Source organism: Hypanus sabinus, chromosome X1, assembly GCF_030144855.1.
Source record: "Hypanus sabinus isolate sHypSab1 chromosome X1, sHypSab1.hap1, whole genome shotgun sequence".
Taxonomy (NCBI): domain Eukaryota; kingdom Metazoa; phylum Chordata; class Chondrichthyes; order Myliobatiformes; family Dasyatidae; genus Hypanus; species Hypanus sabinus.
In genome coordinates, this window is record NC_082738.1 from 44,022,768 (window position 1) to 44,043,305 (window position 20,538).

Consider the following 20,538-nt stretch of genomic DNA (forward strand, 5'->3'; position numbering starts at 1 on the left):
TTTTGTGATGTGCTGAGCTCTGTGACAGTTTCTTACCAAGCTGTTATGCATCCAGATGGAATGCTCTCTGTAGTGCATCAACAAAACTTGTTAAGAGTCAACCGATGCATGCTAAATTTCTTTAGCCTCCTGAGCAAGTAGAGGCGTTGCTGAGCCTTCTTGGCTGTGACATCATTGAGGTTGGAGCAGGACAGGCTCTTGGTGATGTTCACACCAAGGAGTTGTACCTTCACATGTGTGTCCGAGATATTCCAGAAGCACAGTTTTGGCATGTGACTGGTAACTGATCACAACAGGAGTTCCCTTTTGTACTTTGTTGCAATTTCTCCAGATCCATCCTCATTGATGTCATCAGCACTTAACTTTCCAGTCAACAAAAGTATTGCAAATATTTAAAGAAGCAGATGGTAAAAACCAAGAATGGAACAGATTGCGCCTCTCTTAGAAATGGTGTCCATTGTTTCTGAACTGTTAAATTACGCCAACCTTCAAAAAATAAATTCTAGAAATCATTGATGCTGATGTTGTTGGTCTCAGTATATCAGGCACTCAAAGTGCTTTCAATATAGATCTCTGCCCCCACATCAGGAGTGAGCTCCTGACCTCTGTCTCTCGGCAGACAAAAATAATTTTCCTCATCCCACTAATTCTACCTTAAATTCATGAGCCTTGGTCACAAAAGTCTCTGCTGTGAGAGATTTGTTGTTGTTTAAGTTGAGCACTGATATCACTGTCAAAGGAACTGGAAGATCACCAGGGGAGGCAGAGCACAGAGCAAAAATAGTTAAAATGCACAGAGGAGCATCAATGGTGCATGATTCCATCTGTAGCAGGAGCTCCCTCACAGACAAACTCAGCAATACCACTGAAAAAAACGATCAACATTCCCTACTGCTCTCTAGTTGGTGAAAGACCTGCAGAAATCCCAGCAACTGGTATCATGAGTTTTTTTTAACTTGGGCATGAAAGAAAACCATTCCAGAAATTCATGAACACAAGAGACTCTGCAGGTGTTGAAAATCCAGCGTAACACACACAAAATGCTGGAGGAACTCAGCAGATCAGGCTGCCCTTCGACTCTTTATTCCTCTCCATGGATGCTGTCTGACCTCCTGAGTTCCTCCAATGTTTTGTGTGCATTACTCCAGAAATTCACCCTGTCACTGAAAGATTTCTCAAAATGTTCATTTAAACTAATAGAAAATCATTTCAAAGTGTTATACTGGAAAAAAGTTTCAAAACTTCACGAAACTTTCACTTAAGCTTAGAATATTGTAGCGGTGTGCTACACGCAGCGCTAAAATTACGACACGGAGTCGGTAACTGCAGTCAAAGGCAAAAAACTTTATTCGAAATCTTCAGCCTCACTTTTAAGCCTCCCTCAACCTGCCCCCCCATGGCGCAGAGGCTCCAAAGCTCTGTGCTCGCAAACCCCCGTAGGCTATCTAATTGTGAGTCGGTTCGGATGTGCCAGGAAATGGGTCGCCACAATATCACGATAGCATGGTGGTTAGGATAACACTATTACAGCACCAGCAGCCTAGGTTTGATTTCACCGTTGTCTGTAAGGAGCATATATATTCTCCCAGTGACTGTATGGGTTTCCTCTGGGTGCTCTGGTTTTCTCCCACCTTCCAAAGATATACAGGTTAGTTCATAGGTTAATTGGTCAAATGGTTGTAATTGGGGCAGCAAGGACTCACTGGGCCAGAAAGGTCTGTTTATCTAAATAAAAAAAACACAAACTCTCTGCAGTTTCAGAACCAATATGACGCACAGTTTGTGGTTTTGTGTTTAAGGGATGAACGTTAACTTTGATGTGGAAGATTTCCTTTTCTTCTTAAAATAAAGCTGTGATATATTTGATATCCACTTGGATGGTCATGTGGCGATTTGTGTCAAATTTCATCTGAACAAAGCCACTTTCCCTCACGTCAGCACATTCCATGCAGTGCTGCAGTGTCAATCCAGTCCGTGTCTTCCAGTGCCTAACTAGAGTTCAAACTGCAAATGTTCTGGTGCTGGTATCACAGCTACTTCAACTGAAAAGTACAAGCTAACCCTTAGATTGATTTTAATGAAAATATCACTGACAATAACCCTGAAAGCACTTGGATTAATAGAATCTTGTGTCATCTTTTGCTTTGCTGTATATTCGCTAGGTCAATGCAGTGTCGTAAACTGATTCCAACAGATTTGTTCCCAAGTAAACAACAAAGTGAAAATGTAAAAACTTGTCTTCCCTTAATTGTGGCTACCGCTGAGCACTGCGAACAGTACTAACAATTGAGTTGATTCCTGCTCTCTCACTCAGAGCAAGATCAGGGTTTTCTCTTGGCTCAATGCCCACACCGTAAGTAGTCACTTTCAAAAGATCGTCCTCTGTAATTTCTGCCATTTTCATGTTGTTTAGAAAACACCAACTTTAGTGACTAAATGCACATACAAAAAATATGGTTGTTTTGCACTAAACTTACCTTTTGCGAAAATGTTATTCACTTTGTTATCTTGAACTGATGTTCCTGATAACAGAAAGTCCGTGCCGTTTCTAAGTGACAAACCATTAAGCCAATAATAGAAACAGAAACTGTGAGCTGAAAACACGGTAGCTCAGGCTGCAATGTGGAGAGAGAAACAGAGAAAGCATTTCAATTAGATGGTCTTCCAGGTAGGAAATTGAAATAAGTAGCCAGAAGTCTTATGCACCCAGTGCACAGATGCGCTTGGGATCCATAAGGTTGAAACACTGTTGGCTGCTTCAGGAACTCTCCTCTTGCCCCTAAAAATCTGCCAATGCATTTTTCCAACAGAAAGGAGGCCATTAGATCTATTGTGTATAACCAGCTGTCTTCCAGACCTTTTTGATACCTGCTGCTCTCTCTGTAACTTTGCAAGCTTTTCTTTGCCATATGCCCTCTTTGCCCTCTTGATGGCCATATTAGACCCTGCCTCCAATACCCCCGTATTCGAGCTTCCTCCTCTCAGGGTCCACTCTGAGCTGGCTGGTCAAACAACCACCAGAGGCTGGCTTGAGATGCCAGTAACACAGGCTTGCTGCCCCAGTGACAGTTCATCTCCAAAGACCAGGTCCATTTTCCTCAGGTGCTAAGTTGTGACTGGCGCTCCCACTGTCTCTGCTCTCATTGATGTGTTTTCCTCTTTGCAGCTAAATGCAACACTGCAGCCACTCCTGAATGGTGATGCCAGTAACAATTCTGGATGCACCTCTGTTTCCTTTATTAGGGAGAGAGAGAGCGTGTGGTATGACGAATACTGGGTGAACGAGTAGTCCTTGGGGTACTGCAAGTCTGTGTCTTTACTGATGCTTCGCTGCACGCTTGAGTGCTCGGTGGGGGGTGCCAGTGCTTTTTTTTGCTGGTGGGGGAGGGGGGTCATTGCTTTGCTGCTGCTTATGCGTGTGAGGGGGAAGATGGGTGGGCTTTGGGGTTCTAACATTTCACTGTCATTCATTCTTCGGGGCACTCCTCTGTTTGTGGTTATTTGTGAAGAAAAGAATTTCAGGGTGTATATTGTATACATTTCTCTGACATTAAAAGCTTTGAAACCTATTGAAATTGGCTCTGTGGACTGCTCAAGAAAATCAGAAAATGATAAGTATCTTGGCTTCTCATTTGACTTTCCATATGAAAACTAAATAATAATAAGTATATCATTTTGGATACTGTTGATGGGGACAACCAACCAGGGACAAGTTGCAGTGATTGCATCTCTGGCACTGAGACTGAACCCTCAGCTCAGAAGGGAAGGAGGGAAAAGAGGAGAGCAGTAGTGATAGGGAATTCGATAGTTAGAAGGACAGATAAGAGGTTCTGTGGAAGAGATCGAGAATCCCGGATGTTCTGTTGCCCCCCTGGTGCCAGGGTCTGCGATATCTCGGATCAAGTTCTCAGTATTCTCAAGAGGGAGGGTGAGCAGCCAGATGTTGTGGTCCATGTAGGGACCAATGACGTGGATAGGAAGAAGGAGGAGGTCCTGTAAAGAGAATTTAGGGAGTTAGGTGCAAAGTTGAAGGACAGGACCTCCAGGGTTGCAATCGCAGGATTGCTACCCGTGCCATGTGCTAGTGAGGCTAGAAACAGGAAGATAATGCAGCTAAATACGTGACTAAGGAGTTGGTGCAGGAGGGAGGGCTTCACATTTCTGGACAATTGGGCCTTGTTCCAGGGAAGGTGGGACCTGTTCCGATGGGACGGGTTGCACCTGAACTGGAGGGGGACTAACGTGCTTGCGGGAAATTTTGCTAGTGCTGCTCCGGGGGGTTTAAACTAGATTTGCAGGGGAGGGGAACCAGAGTGTTAGAGCAGATAGTGAGGTGGAGGAGGATAAAGGTCATGCGAGAGCTGCAAGTATAGTGCATGGAGTAAAGCCAGATCTAACATATAAAGAGGCTTTGAGGAAAGAGAAACAGAATAAAGGGCATAAGGGTAGTAAGGTAGAAGGACTAAAGTGCATGTACTTCAATGCAAGAAGCATCAGGAAGAAAGGTGATGAACTGAGAGCTTGGATACATACATGGAATTATGATGTAGTGGCCATTACAGAGACTTGGCTGACACCAGGGCAGGAATGGATTCTCAATATTCCTGGATTTCAGTGCTTTAAAAGGGATAGAGGAGGGGAAAGAGGAGGAGGGGTGGCATTACTGGTCGAGGATACTATTACAGCTACAGAAAGGATGGGTAATGTAGCAGGATCCTCTTTTGAGTCAGTATGGGTGGAAGTCAGGAACAGGAAGGGAGCAGTTACTCTACTGGGGGTATTCTATAGGCCCCCTGGTAGCAGCAGAGATACCGAGGAGCAGATTGGGAGGCAGATTTTGAAAAGGTGCAAAAATAACAGGGTTGTTATCATGGGTGACTTTAACTTCCCTAATATTGATTGGCACCTGATTAGTTCCAATGGCTTAGACAGGGCAGAGTTTAAGTGCGTCCAGGATGGATTCCTGTCACAGTAGGCTGACAGGCCAACTAGGGGGAATGCCATACTAGATCTAGTATTAAGTAACGAACCAGGTCAGGTCACAGATCTCTCAGAGGGTGAGCATCTGGGGGACAGTGACCACCACTCCCGGGCCTTTAACATTATCATGGAAAAGGATAGAATCAGAGAGGACAGGAAAATTTTTAATTGGGGAAGGACAAATTATGAGGCTAAAAGGCTAGAACTTGCAGGTGTGAATTGGGATGATGTTTTTGCAGGGAAATGTACTATGGACATGTGGTCGATGTTTAGGGATCTCTTGGAGTATGTTAGGGATAAATTTGTCCCGGTGAGGAAGATAAAGAATGGTAGGGTGTAGGAACCATGGGTGACAAGTGAGGTGGAAAATCTAGTCAGGTGGAAGAAGGCAGTATACGTGAGGTTTAGGAAGCAAGGATCAGATGAGTCTATTGAGGAATATAGGGTAGCAAGAAAGGAGCTTAAGAAGGGGCTGAGGAGAGCAAGAAGGGGGCATGAGAAGGCCTTGGCGAGTAGGGTAAAGGAAAACCCCAAGGCATTCTTCAATTATGTGAAGAACAAAAGGATGACAGGAGTGAAGATAGGATCGATTAGAGATAAGGGTGGGAAGATGTGCCTAGAAGCTGTGGAAGTGAGTGAGGTCCTCAATGAATACTTCTCTTCAGTATTCACCAATGAGAGGGAACTTGATGACTGTGAGGATAATATGAGTGAGGCTGATGTTCTGGAGCATGTTGATAATAAAGCAGAAGTGGTGTTGGAGTTGTTAAAATACATTAGGAAGAATAAGTCCCCGGGGCCTGACGGAATATTCCTCAGGCTGCTCCGTAAAGCGAGGGAAGAGATTGCTGAGCCTCTGGCTAGGATCTTTATGTCCTCGTTGTCCACGGGAATGCTACCGGAGAACTTGAGGGAGGTGAATGTTGTCCCCTTGTTCAAAAAAGGTAGTAGGCATAGTCCAGATAATTATAGATCAGTGAGCCTTACATCTGTGGTGGGAAAGCTGTTGGAAAAGATTCTTAGGGACAGAAGCTATGGGCATTTAGAGAATCAAGGTCTGATCAGGGACAGTCAGCATGGCTTTGTGAAGGGCAGATGGTGTCTAACAAGCCTGATAGAGTTCTTTGAGGAGGTGACCAGGCATATAGATGAGGGTAGTGCAGTGGATGTGATCTATATGGATTTTAGTAAGGCATTTGACAAGGTTCCACATGGTAGGCTTATTCAGAAAGTCAGAAGGCATGGGATCCAGGGAAGTTTGGCCAGATGAGTTCAGAATTGGTTTGCCTGCAGAAATCAGAGGGTCGTGGTGGAGGGAGTACATTTGGATTGGAGGGTTGTGACTAGTGGTGTCCCACAAGGATCGGTTCTGGGACCTCTACTATTTGTGATTTTTATTAACGACCTGGATGTGGGGGTAGAAGGGTGGGTTGGCAAGTTTGCAGACAACACAAAGGTTGGTGGTGTTGTAGATAGTGTAGAGGATTGTCTAAGATTGCAGAGAGACATTGATAGGATTCAGAAGTGGGCTGAGAAGTGGCAGATGGAGTTCAACCCAGAGAAGTGTGAGGTGGTACACTTTGGAAGGACAAACTCCAAGGCAAAGTAAAAAGTAAATGGCAGAATACTTGGTAGTGTGGAGGAGCAGAGGGATCTGGGGGTACATGTCCACAGATCCCTGAAAGTTGCCTCACAGGTAGATAGGGTAGTTAAGAAAGCTTATGGAGTGTTAGCTTTCATAAGTCGAGAAATAGAGTTTAAGAGTCATGGGTAATGATGCAGCTCTATAAAACTCTGGTTAGGCTACACTTGGAGTACTATGTCCAGGTCTGGTCACCTCACTATAGGAAGGATGAGGAAGCATTGGAAAGGGTACAGAGATTTACCAGGATGCTGCCTGGTTTAGAGAGTGTGCATTATGATTAGAGATTAAGGGAGCTAGGACTTCACTCTCTGGAGAGAAGGAGGATGAGAGGAGACATGAAAGAGGTATACAAGATATTAAGAGGAATAGATAGAGTGGACAGCCAGCGCCTCTTTCCCAGGGCACCACTGTTCAGTACAAGAGGACATGGCTTTAAGGTAAGGGGAGGGAAGTTCAAGGGGGATATTAGAGGAAGGTTTCTCACTCAGAGAGTGGTTGGTGTGTGGAATGCACTGCCTCAGTCAGTGGTGGAGGCAGATACACTAGTGAAATTTACGAGACTACTAGACAGGTATATGGAGGAATTTAAGGTGGAGGGTTATATGGGAGGCAGGGTTTAAGTGTCGGCAGAGCATTGTAGGCTGAAGGGCCTGTACTGCGCTGTATCGTTCTATGTTCTATGTTCTTAAACAGCTGGTAGCAATTAACCATTTGGATTCATGTACTGCTTCAACACCACAGAACCGGGTCAGGAAATAACTTCACAAAAATGTAACTGAGTCTACAGGACAGAAACAAACCATTTGGGCCAACTTGCCCTGCGAATGTTTGTGTTCTATATATGCATCTAAAACTGGACACCACTCTTTAATCTCTGTAACAGTACCCATTGGTACTTGCAGTAATATGCTTGCTGTAAAATTAACTATACATTAAAGAAAGTCCAGAAATCTGAAATGGGATATGTTACCTTCCACAGATGCTTAATACTTTAAAAACTTCTGTTTTAATTTACAGTATCTTCAATATTTTGTTCCAGAATATCTAACTTTGAGACATACAATATAGTACCTACTCGAAGTAGTGGAGAATTCTGGAAGTACACTGTAAGTTCCCTGTTTATTTATTTATTGAAATACAGTGCGGAAAAGGCCCTTCCCCCCCCCCACCCCGAACCTCGCCACCCAGCAGCCCGATTTAACCCTAAACTAATGAGAATCCGAATCAGAATCAGGTTTAATATCTCCGGCATATGTCGTGAAATATGTTAACTTAGCAGCAGCGGTACAATGAAACAAATGGTAAATAAATAGAGGAAAAAAGTGAGTTACATTAAGTATATATGCATGTCTATTAAACAGTTAAGTTAAAACAAGTAGTGCAAAAAAAACAGAAATAAAAAAAGTAGTGAGGTAATCACAGGACAATTTATTATAACCAATTAATCTACTGACCAGTACGTCTTCAGGCTTGGGATGAAACTGGAGCACCCGGAGAAAACCCACACATTTCACGGGGAGAACATGCAGACTCCTCACAGATGATGTCAGAATTGAACTCCGAACACTGATGCCCCAAGTTATAACTGTGCTAAGCACTATGCTACTATATCAGTGGCTACACCTTAAAAATATGTAACTGGCTGTAAATTGGGAGTGGGACATGCTTAGAATATGAAAGACTTTTCTTTTAAATCTCAGATGTCAATCCTGTCAGAAACTGAAACTTAAACCAGCCTTTACCCTTTCAAAAGTTGTTTAGTTCTTGAGCTTTGTTTCTGTATTTCAAATGTCCAGAACTTACTGCATTTCTTAAAGATTTCAATACTTCTTCCTCAGTAACTACCAACGTAGTAGATCACTGTGAGAATTAAAGGCTTGATAGAGGCCTCCCAACAGTTGTGAGATGCAAACCTCAGCACTATAACACACAGCTGCAAAGAGTCTCTGTGGTTTACTGTGCATGCACTTCCTGCGTGCTTACAGTATGATCACTGGATGATGTGTCAGCTGTTATACAATAGATTTGTTCACCAAGTCTGACTTGTCCAATTAATAGGAGTGAATGATTACACAGGAAATCCTGATACAATTGAAGCCCTTTACCATGTGATACCACATTTTACAGATTTCTGTGCTCCATATCAGTGCCTCATTTAAATTTTGCAATTGGAATTGACCTTGGTTTGTTTTTGTTAAATGTACCAAGATACAGTGAAAAAGCTTGGTCATGCAGATCAAACCATTACACAGTGCATTGAGTGGGAAAAACAGTAACAGTGTAGAACAAGGTTCAAAAGCAACCAAGAAAGGGCAGTGCAGGTAAACGATAAAGAGCAAGTTCATAAGCAGGTAGGTTGAGAGGCCAAGAGCTCATCCTATTGTACAAGAGGTCTGTTGAATAGTCTGCTGAACTTGAGGCTGGTGCTATGTGCTTTCAGGCTTTTGTATCTTCTGCATGACAAGTGGTGTTCCACAGGGGTCAGTGTTGGGACCACTTCTTTCCACATTATAGGCTAATGATTTAGGTGACATAATTGATGGCTTTGTGGCCAAGTTTGCAGATGATGTGAAAAGAGGTGTTGCAGCAGGTTTTGTTGAGGAAGCAGGGAGTCTTCAGAGGGAAAACAGATTGGGAGAAATGAGAGTGGCAGATGGAATATATTGTAGGGAAGCGTGTGTTCATGCACTTTGGTAGAAGGAATAAAGGCACAGAAAGTTCAAAAGCTCTGAGGTGCAAAGGCCATTGGGAGTCTTTGTGCAGGAGTCGCTAAAGGTTAACTTGCAGGTTGAGTCAGTGATAAGGATGGCAAACGCAATGTTAGCAACATGATTCTCTTTACATTCTCACTACATGACGATCACAATATGTTTTTCCACTCTAATATAATCTTCCAGAAATCTAGAGGTATCACAGAGGTGTAGCAGTTAGCACAATGTCATTAGAGCTCAGGGCATCAGAGTTTGAACATTCTCCCATGACTGCGTGGGTATCCCCCAGGTGCTCCAGTTTCCTCTCACAGTCCGAAGACGTACCAGTTGTCCCATGATTAGGAAATTTAGTGCTCAAAATGTCACACCCTGCTCAGAGTTTAATCAAACAAAAATTCCTGAGGGTAGGAAAAAATGCCGGACAGTCGTTAGCCTGATTAATGGTGTCACGAGGAGGGGAAGTGACAATTGTTAGTGGAAGAACTCCAGAGGTCGGAGCAAAGAGCATTGAAGTCACTTTCATTCAACTGGGGCTAAATGAAGTGAAGAATGCTCTAAATCTCAGAAATGGAGGTAAGTAGTGCTCTCAAAGAACTGTAAGATATACCGAGTTGTGAAGGTCCAAAGCTGTGTGGGAATTTCAAAATGAGAATGAGAACTCTAAGAATACAAGAGTTGGTGGGTTAGGACCCAAAGGCTGTCAACAAGCAGAAGATGGAATCAGGTTTTCATTAGGGTACAGAGAGCAAAGGTATAATGTTTATGAAGTTAAGAGTTAATCAAGCATAGGGGTAATTGAGTATAGCAGTTACAAAAACATCAACAACAATTTCAGCAACAGGTGGGCTGAAGTAAGAGAACAAATAACATTAAGGAAATGTCAAACAATAGAGAGCACAGTCTTAAGGTTTAAAGGAGATCTGAGGCATTTTGGTTATACAAAGAGTGGTAGGTGCCTGGGAAGTGGTGGAAGCAAATACAACGGCAATGTTTAAGGGGCATTTAGAAAAGCATAAGAACAAACCTGGCATGGAGGGACATAGACCATGTGCAGGGAGATTGGATTGGCATGGACCTTGTGGGCCAAGAAGTCGATTCCTGTACTGTTCCATGTTCTATATGGAAACGTAAGTTCTGTGATGAAGAGGAAATGGGTCTGATCAACTCAGAGGAAAATGAGAAACTAACTTCAAACAATTGGTTTAGCATTCCTCAATCCCATTCTCCTGCTTTCGCCCTGTAACCTTCAACCCCCTTATCAATCAGTAACATATCAATCTCTGCTTTAAATACACCCAATGGCTTGGCCTTCACATCTCTCTCTGGTAATGAATTCCACAGGTTCACCATCTTCGGGCAGAAGTAATTCCTTCTCATCACAATTCTGCCTGGCTCAGCTCACTGTGCCGCGGCATTTACTCAGCTCTGCACTGAGGCTGTGGCCTGCTCCAGATGCAGTGATGCCAGTCTTCGTGTCTTTCATAAAATTTCAGTCCTGAATGCTATTTGCTTACTTTTATTGTTTGCACGATTTTCTTTTCTCTCAACACACTGGGTGTTTGACAGTCTTTTTTTTACTACAGTTCTGTAGTTCTTTAGGGCTTCTTTGTTTTGTGACTGCCTGAAAGGAGATGAATCACAAGGTTTCATATAGTATACATACTTTGATAATAAATGTACTTTGAACTTTTCTTCTGATCCTCTGCCCTCTGATCCTAGTTTCTCCACATCCATTCTATCCAGGCCATTTGGTAAAGACAAGTCCCTATTAAAGAATTTTTTGCTCATCCAGGCCTAGATGTCAGACAAACACTCTGATGGCACAGAGGCAATCAAGCAAAAGAAGACACTGACTTCTGGATAAAAATAATGTTATTTTTTTAGCATTTTATTGATTTAAATCAACATCTCACTGACAGAGCTGCAACATCAGCCAACTCCTTAACCTCCGCAATTTCTAAAGTATAATACAGAAATTCTAATTTAACTATTTAACAGAGAGCTGTGAAAGTGTTGATCAGCAGCCACGGAGGCAAAATCACATATAGGGCCGACTATATCACTCTACTCACTGTGTTGAATTCTCATCACCAACCACAGGAAGAACTTCCCATCACACGTAGCACTCCTTGCAAGAGGGTCTCCCCTTCAGATGGGATTCCCCAGGCGTCTTCCCTGGTGCTCTTCTCTCCTCAGCCTCCCCCAAACCAAACTACTGTCCTTCAGAAATCACTTCCCACTCAGCTCTCAAGAATGTTCCATGCTACCCAACTCCTGATTGGCTGACACAGCGTTTTAAGTTGGACAACGTGGCTCCTTATCTTTAGCCGAAGCCAAAACCTTACCAGCAGGACACACTGCTTTTACAGAAAAGTGCTGAAGTAAAATATCTCACAGCATAGCAGAAGAAATCTTAACCACTGCAATGTAGAGTATTGCATTGTACGGCTGCCACTAAGTTATCAAACTTCACAACGTATGCTGGTGATATTAAATCTGATTCTGATTCTGATAAAGTCAATGCTCTGTAATGACCTAATCTTCATTCATTTGGTCAGGTTCTGAGATATTCTGGTCACCAAGGTACAGGAAAAATACATGTTGGAGACAGTGCAAAGGAGATTCGCCAGGATGTTAGCTGGGATGCAGCAGTTCTGATTTGAGGAGAGAATGGAGAGGCTATATCTGTTTTCTGTGGAATAGAGCAGGTTTTCAGAGGACATAGATAAGATATATAAAATTATGAGGGGTTTAGATATGGCATACTGCAGAAAACTTTTCCCTATTTCAGAAGGAAATTTTAAAACCAGAGGACACCGATTTAGCAAGTGGGAAGAGGCTTAGAGGGGATTTGAGGGGGACATTTTTCACCCAGAAGTAAGTATTTGGAATGTACTACCTGAGAGGGCATTGAAGCTGGGCTGCTGACAGCATTTCAGAAATCTAGATCAGAATCAGAATCAAGTTTAATATCACTGACATAAAATAATAAGTACTTTATTGAACCTGAGTGGGAAATTCTTTCATTACAGCAGCAACATTTAAAAACACACTTAGCAGTGTGCAGGCTTAATAATAAAATACAGAATAATAATATACACTATAATAATTTACCAATGTGAAATAATAATGTATGAAATAATAAAACGGAGACTATTGTACCATGATATATGTTCTCCTGTCACACAGAGATGAACTGTTGTACATGCTTATTGCATTTGGTAGGAAGGATTTCCTGTAACGATCCTTGTGACAGTGGAGCTGAATGAGTCTGTTGGAAAGGGTGCTCCACTGCTTATTCAGTCGGTCATGGAGAGGATCTGCCAGATTGTCCATAATGGATAACAGTTTGTTTAGTGACCTTCTCTCCACCACAAGCTCAAAAGAGTGAAGAGTGAAAGTAATGTGAAATCTATTGTTTTGCAGCAACAGTACAGTGCAATACATAAAAACACAATAAACTACAAGAAATATATATAAACATTAATTTAAATAAATAGTGCAAATAGAGAGTGAAAACAGTGAGGTAATGCTCATGGGATAGTTCTTTGTCTGCTTAGAAATCCGATGGCGGAGGGAAAGAAACTGTTCCTAAAGTGTTGAGGGTGTGTCTTCAGGCTCCTGTATCTCCTCCCTGATTGTAGCAATGAGAAGAGAGCATGTCCTGGGTGATGGGTGTCCTTAGTGATGAATGCTTGGAGACAGGATTAATAAGAGAAGGTGGCCACTGGTTGGCGTAGATGAGTAGGGTCAAATGGCCTCTGTTCATACTGTACAATTCTATGACTATAACATGACAATATGCCCACAGGATTTCAAACATACATGTACCGATTATAAATGCTTTACCACTGACTTCAGCTTACCTCCAAAGGGAATTGATGTATGTTAGGAATCTGATCTGGTCAGAGAGCAAAATACAAATAAGAGAAAAATTGAGTGAGTGGCAAAAGGTAAAGAAATTCAGCTGGTAAACTGCTTCCTAGATGAAGAATTTCAAATGCAATACTATAAGGTAATAATAGATCGTGAAAATAATTAACCACATCTTGCCCACTTGGCAAAAAAGTCATGGGTATTATGTCAGCCAAATCACAGAACCTCTCTCCAGTTGAGAAGAACTGAGGAAACTGCTGCCACCTGCTGCTGAAGGGAGTTACTGCCCAGTCATGCTGAACACCAGATAATGTTTATCTGTTCAGAAACAAATACATATACAACCCTGAGATTCATTTTCCTGTGGGCAAAATCAGCTAATCTATAGAATCATAACTATGACAGGATCAGTGAAAGATCAACCAGAGTGCAGAAGACAACAAACTGTCATGCAAATATAAATAAATAGCCTCTCCTCCTTCACCCTAAGTGAAAAGCCCCAGCTCACCCAACCTATCCTCATAAGAAACACAAAATACACTGCAGATGCTGTGGTCAAATCAACAGATACAAACAAGCTGGATGACGAAGGGTCTCGGCCCGAAACGTTGACTGCTTGTTTCCACGGATGCTGCCCGACCTGCTGAGTTCCTCCAGCTTGTTTGTACGTGTTGATTTGACCACAGCATCTGCAGTGTGTTTTAGGTTTAATATGTAGTCTGATGTCTCTACAATACCTATTAGGGGAGGATTATTGTTCTCAAAGTAGGAACCCAACAAAGTCTCTTGCTGTGCATACATATCCAACATACCAGTTCAGTGCTATGTAACTTTTGAATGGAAGTGATGCCAGGATGCACTTACAATCATTGTTTAAGATTAGCCATGCAGCTGGATGTAAAGTATTAAAGACAATTCCAAAGGAAGGAGTTTGTGGACAGGCCATCTGGGTTTAAATCCTCAGTATTAAATGGGATTAGTTAAATCTTAAATGTTACTAGTAATACAGGACTATTCTGGGCTTGACATAGGTGAAAGTTGCTTACATAGTGATTACAATAGAGAAAGAAGCCACTTGGCTCATCGGATGCAGTACTTAAGTACATCCAGCAGAGCAACTTAGCATTACCCCTCTGATTTCCCCTGACATCCTGTAACTTATTCTCTACACATACCCACCATCTTCTTTTGCCACTTACCTACACAAAGCAGCAAATTACAGCGGCCAATTAACCGATTAGAATTTCTTTTGAGAGGAGAGTGGATTCCTGAGCTGAAGCCCACTCAGTAATAGATAGAGTGGACAGCCAGCAACTCTTGCCCAGGGTGGCAATAGCCAACATCAGAGCACACCCATTCAAGGTGCGAGGAAGAAAGTTTAGGGGGGATGTAGAAGTATTTTTTTAAACACACAAGGAGTGGTGGGTGCCTGGAACACTCTGTCAGGGCTGGGGGTAGAGGATGAGACATTAGGCACATTTAAAAGGCTCTTAGATAGGCACTTGGATGCAGGAAAAAAATGGAGAGTTATAGGTTGTGTAGCAGTGAAGGATTAGATTGATCATGGAGCATGTTTATATGGGTTGACACAGCATCATGGACCAGAGTTGTGGGCTCTGCTGCATTGTACTATGTTCTCATAGAAAGAACATGCAAACTGCAGTCAGTCAGGATGATTGAATCCAGATCCCTGATTATTTATTTATTGTTCTGGCCTTTTGAACAGCGCTACCCAGCAACCCCTGATTTAGTCCTAAACTAATCACGGGACAATTTACAATGACCAAGTAACCCACTTTGGACTGTTGGAGGAAGCCAGAGAATTCAGAAGAAAACCACATGGTCACAGGGAGAACATCCAAACTCTTCACAGACAGCGGCGGGAAATGAACCCGGGTTGCCGGTGCCATAAAGCGTTGTGCCAACCACTACGCGACAACACCATACTGGTGCTGTGAGATGGCAGCATGGCGATCGTGCCATGATTGAGATTCAATGATTTACACTACTTAAATGAAAGGAAATCAATCTTTCATAGTAGCTATTGGTAGGATGGCATGTATCTTGATAACAGAGAACATTTAAACAAAAAAGGACAACATTAATGCATTTTCTGAATTGAACCCTCAAGCACATGCTGCTTAAAAATGCCATGCTATAAATTCCTGTTTAATGTATCAGTATAAAGTTCAGCAGCAGCTACACCATATATTTTGTGATATTGGGAGAGATCTGTTAAAAGTAAGACAGTTTGTTGCAAGTGCCATTAAAAAGAAGGCACAGCAGTGCCTCTACTTTCTTAGAAGGTGCATGGTTGACTTTCAATACTCAAAAAATGTTGGCCAAAAGTTGTGTTGTTTCATCATGAGCATCACAAAAATCATATTTCACTAGCTGCCTTACCATCGAAGTGTTCTGAAAACCAGGTACGTAGGAAATTTAAGTTCCATGGGTCTGTTGTGAACATGGATCCCAAATTCCATCTACAGGTATTTAACTTTATCTTTCTAGTTCAATTCTCAGACGTCCCAGATGAGCTAAATTCAGTAAGATGCAAGTACATTAATAGACACACGACTGTTAACGTACCTGCATCGTAATCAGTTATCTTAGTTGATTGCGTTCAGCTGGACTCCAGTGCATACCAGTTGCCAGCCTCCACCAAGTTAGTTAAGTAGGACACGCTAGAAAATGCATTCGATGTGCTGAACCTCTACCTATATCATCTTTTCATTGACTAAGTTTTGATACGTTACCTTCTCCACCTATTCAGTCTGCCCATCTCCTACACACACCTCCCACTGTGTTCCCCCACCACCACCACTGTTCCCATCTGCCCACACCGCCTCCCTTATTTAGTTGCAAGCTCCAGCTTCCTTTCCTTATCAGATTCCATCAGCTCCAAGGCCCTGTGGCCATCCATTCTTCCCTCCTCCCTCTGCCATTTCTTACCTCAATCCGCCTATCACTCAGCAGGCCTGGCCCCACCCCTTCCCCCTCTCTTCTTTATATTGGTTATCTCCCCTCCATTCTTTCCATCCAAACAAAGGATCACGGCCCGGAACGTCAGCTGTCCTTTTCCTCTCTACCTGCCACTGCTGAGTTTCTTCAGCAGTTGTGACATTTTGTTTTTATACATTTAAACCTGCCAACAATCAATTGGGAAGGCCTCAATTACTGCTACAAGATTAACTTGATCAAAAAAAAAAATCCTCCCCCATCCTCAAAAATTTCTCAACCTCTTCCAGCAGCGTTATGGTACAAAAGCAGAATCATTTCATTTGTGACATCACTCGGGCAGTTGGTCACCAGCTTTGTCTACTATTTCGCAAATTAAGTGATGTTCTTGTTACTCAATTACAAGTGCCAGATGCTGGCTTGTTCCCAGGGTAATGATCTAATACCTCAATGCAAAGCCAGAAAGTAGTAATTTCTATGGGGTACTGATCTTTGGAGCTTTGTAAAGCTGTTATGCCAAAGAGTTGGAGTCCAACTGAACAAAATACAAAAACCAAAAAAAAAAGCATTACTTTGATTAAACACAAAAAAGCAGCCCAATTTTGTGTCAGTTCTGAAAATGTCAAAGGAACAATGAAACTATACATCTGTGAGAAACTATTTTAGATGCTGAATGCACTGAAGGCTCTTTGAAAGTTCTACAAACTATGCAGAGATTTATAGCAGGAGCCAGCCATTCATCCCTTGGAGTATTATGCACTTGGGAATGTCGTGTGCAGTTCTGGTCAAAGTTCAAAAGTTCAAATTAATTTATTATTAAAGTACATATATGTCACTATATACAATGCTGAGATTCATATTCTTGTAGGCATACTCAATAAATCCATAATAGAATAATAACCATAATAGGATCAATGAAAGACCACACCAACTTGGGCATTCAATCAGTGTGCAAAAGACAACAAACTGTGCAACTGAGGAATTTAAAGCTCTGACCCTCTCTACCTCTGATCCCTGATGAGGATTAGCTCCTGGTTTCCTCCTCTTGTGTCACCACTCAGCCAGAATTTCAATTTCCCTCCTACATGTTGATTCATCACCACCTTTGATTTAGCCTACAACAGTTGTGTCATCAACAAACTTTAATATGGTACTGGAGCTGTGCTTAGCCATTATAAGTGTAGAGCAGGGGGCTAAGCACACAGCCTGTGGAGGAGATGTTGTTGCCAATCTGAACTGACTGGTGCCTGCAAGTGATGAAATCAAGGTTCCAGTTGCACAAGGAGGAATTGAAGCCAAGAATCTGAAGCTTATTGGTTAGTTTTGAAGGGATGGTGGTATTGAATGCGAAGCTGTAATTGATAAAAAGCGTCCTATACTAGGAAATATTTTAAATATTCTCTCCTTTGTTAAGTAATAACGGTGTACAATTTTAAATTGAATTAAACAATGGTTGGCACATACAGAAGAAGAATTTACATTTTTCAAAACTCGAAGCCAATCTTCATTAACAAAGGTCATATTAAGTTCTCTCTCCCAATCTTGTTTAATCTTTAGTGATAGGTTCTCTTTTTGTAACAAAAGTAAATTATAAATTCTGCTAATGGAACCTTTCACTAAGGGATTCAATTTCAAAATGATATCTAACAAATCAGATTCTTGTAAATATGGAAACTTGGGTAAATATTGTTGTAAAAAATGTCTAACCTGAAAATATTGCAAAAAATGTGTATGAGCGAGAGAAAATTTATTAATTAACTCCTCAAAAGTCATCAATCGACCATCACAAAATAAATCTGTAAAAGAATGAATTCCTTTATGTTTCCATAAAAGAAAAATGGGGTCAGTAGTTGAAGGTTTAAATAAAAAGTTTCAATATAAAAAAACTAGATACTTAAATTGTTTAAGATTAAAAGAATTACAGAACAGAACCCAAATCCGTAGGGATTGTTTAATAACAGGTTGGATAAGTACCTGAATAGGAGTAGTTTGGAGGGATTTGGGCCAAAAGTGAGTAGGTGGGATTTGTTTGTTGGGCATGAGGTCAGCATGGGAAAATTGGGCCAAAGGGCCCAGTTCAATGCTGTATTACTCTGACTTGATTTCCATTTACTCACTATCCAACTCCTTTATCTTGATCACTTCTGCCTGCCTTTTTGGCATTCATTCTTTGTCTGTCCAATCTCACCTGAATGTTGACAGTTCTCACCTGATTACTGAATTCGGAATGACATCTAAAACTTTTGACAAACTTCTGTAGATGTGTGATGCAGAATATATTGACTAGCTGCATTATGGTCCAATGCTCTTGAGCAGAAAATCCTATACATAGTAGTGGATATGGCCCAGTCGATTACAGGCAAAGCCCTCCTTGCTATTGACCGCATCTACACAGAGCACTGTGACAGGAAAGCACCATCCATGATCAGGAGCAACACAGCCAAAATGCTGGAGGAACTCAGCAGGCCAGATAGCATCCATGGAAAAGAGTAAACAGTCGATGTTTTGAGCCCAAGACGCTTCATCAGAGACTATTTACTCTTTTCCATAGATGATGCCTGGCCTGCTAAGTTCCTCCAGCATTTTGTGAGAGTTGCTTTGGATTTCCAGCATCTGCAGAATTTGTTGTGTTTGTGATCCATGATCAGGAACCTCCACCATCCAGGTTATGCTCTCTTCTCGCTGCTGCTGCTACCAGTAAGAAGATACAAGAGCCTCAGGATTTGCACCACCAGGATCAGGAATAGTTATTACCCCTCAGGCTCCTGAAACAGAGGGGATAACTTGACTCACCCCATCACTGAACTGTTCCCACAAACTAGAGACTCATTTTCAAGTACTCGTCATCTCATGTTCTTAATATTTATTGCTTATTTATTTTTTCTTTCTTTTTGTATTTGCATAGTTTGTTGTCTTTTGCACAGTCAGCACTGTAAGTGCTGTCTTACATTGATTCTATTGTGGTTACTGGATTTATTGAGCATGCCCACAAGAAAATAAACCCTGGGGTAGTATATGATGACATAGAGAATGTACTTTCATAATAAATTTACTTTGAACTTTGACCTCCATGACTTTCCACACCCTTCTATAAATAAATCTCCTGAAATTTGCATCTTCTATTCTTGATTTATTCAAAATATTCAAATCTTATTTATTCTTTCGCATCCTTCATAACCCAACATGTATTTACCATGGTTTGTTGGTACACCCAATGCATTTTGTACCAATGTAACCTTTAAGCATGTGTCTGCCTAACATACTTAATATCAATTTTTAACAAGGATTGGGGATAGTTATCATCACGTTGCTAATGCACTGAAAGGCGCTATCCCAGAATACAACCAAGGCCATTTTCAACAGAAGGTATGGCCAGTGGCCATGAGCCTGATAAGGGCTAATGGTGTGGTCTGCAGAAGGCACATTGGAGAGATGAGCAAGGTTCATGATTAGAGCTGATGAAGGGTCTTGGCTCGAAACATCACCTGTTTATATCTCTCCATAGGTGCTGCCCAACCTGCTGAGATCCTCCAACATTGTATGTGTGTTACTCTGGATTTCCAGCACCTGCTGAATCTTACGTTGAAGATCAAAGCTTTTTGAGAGACCTCAGGCAGTTAGGGAGGGTCAAAGTTTGAGACTGGTCCTGGGGGAGGGGGGAGGGGTCAGAGGCAACACCACCAGACAGTCAATGAAGTGGGAGTACAAGGGTGGACAAGTTAGGACTTCCGTAACAGAGCCCATTCCACCTTTGCAAGAAGACCTTGTTATTCCAGGACTAACTCATAATAGTCATGGATGCATAATTAATAATAGTCTCTTATGTGACAACTTATACTAAATTCCCTTGCACTGGAAAATAAAGTTGATTTTCAATTGCTGTAAAGGAATGTTTAGCAGTATTTTCTCAAAAGCAGTTAGGATGGACATTTAAAGCTGCACTGACAGCCATATTTTACAAATAGGTAAAAGTGTAGAGTATATCACACACAGCAAGGACAATTCAATAAAATACTCAAGTGGGCTTAGATACTAAATTAAGAGAAAAATATGAAAATCAATACAAGGGACAGATGTTAACACTAAGTACCAGCAATGCTACACTGTCCTCAAGCTTCTCCTCTCCCCAATGAATTCTGACACTTTTTTCCCTGTTCTGTGTTAATCTTTCCTAACTTCTCATGAAGTCTAAAGTTGATGAATGATGTCACAGGCATCCATACTTTAAACTGGATCCTAGTTGTAAACAAGAACATAGATGTTTAGAAATAGTATTATTGGCAGCAGTGATGTTGATTCCAAAGAAAAATAATTGCTGGATTCAAAATGACATTCCAGCAATTATCACAGGCAAATGGATGGGAAAAA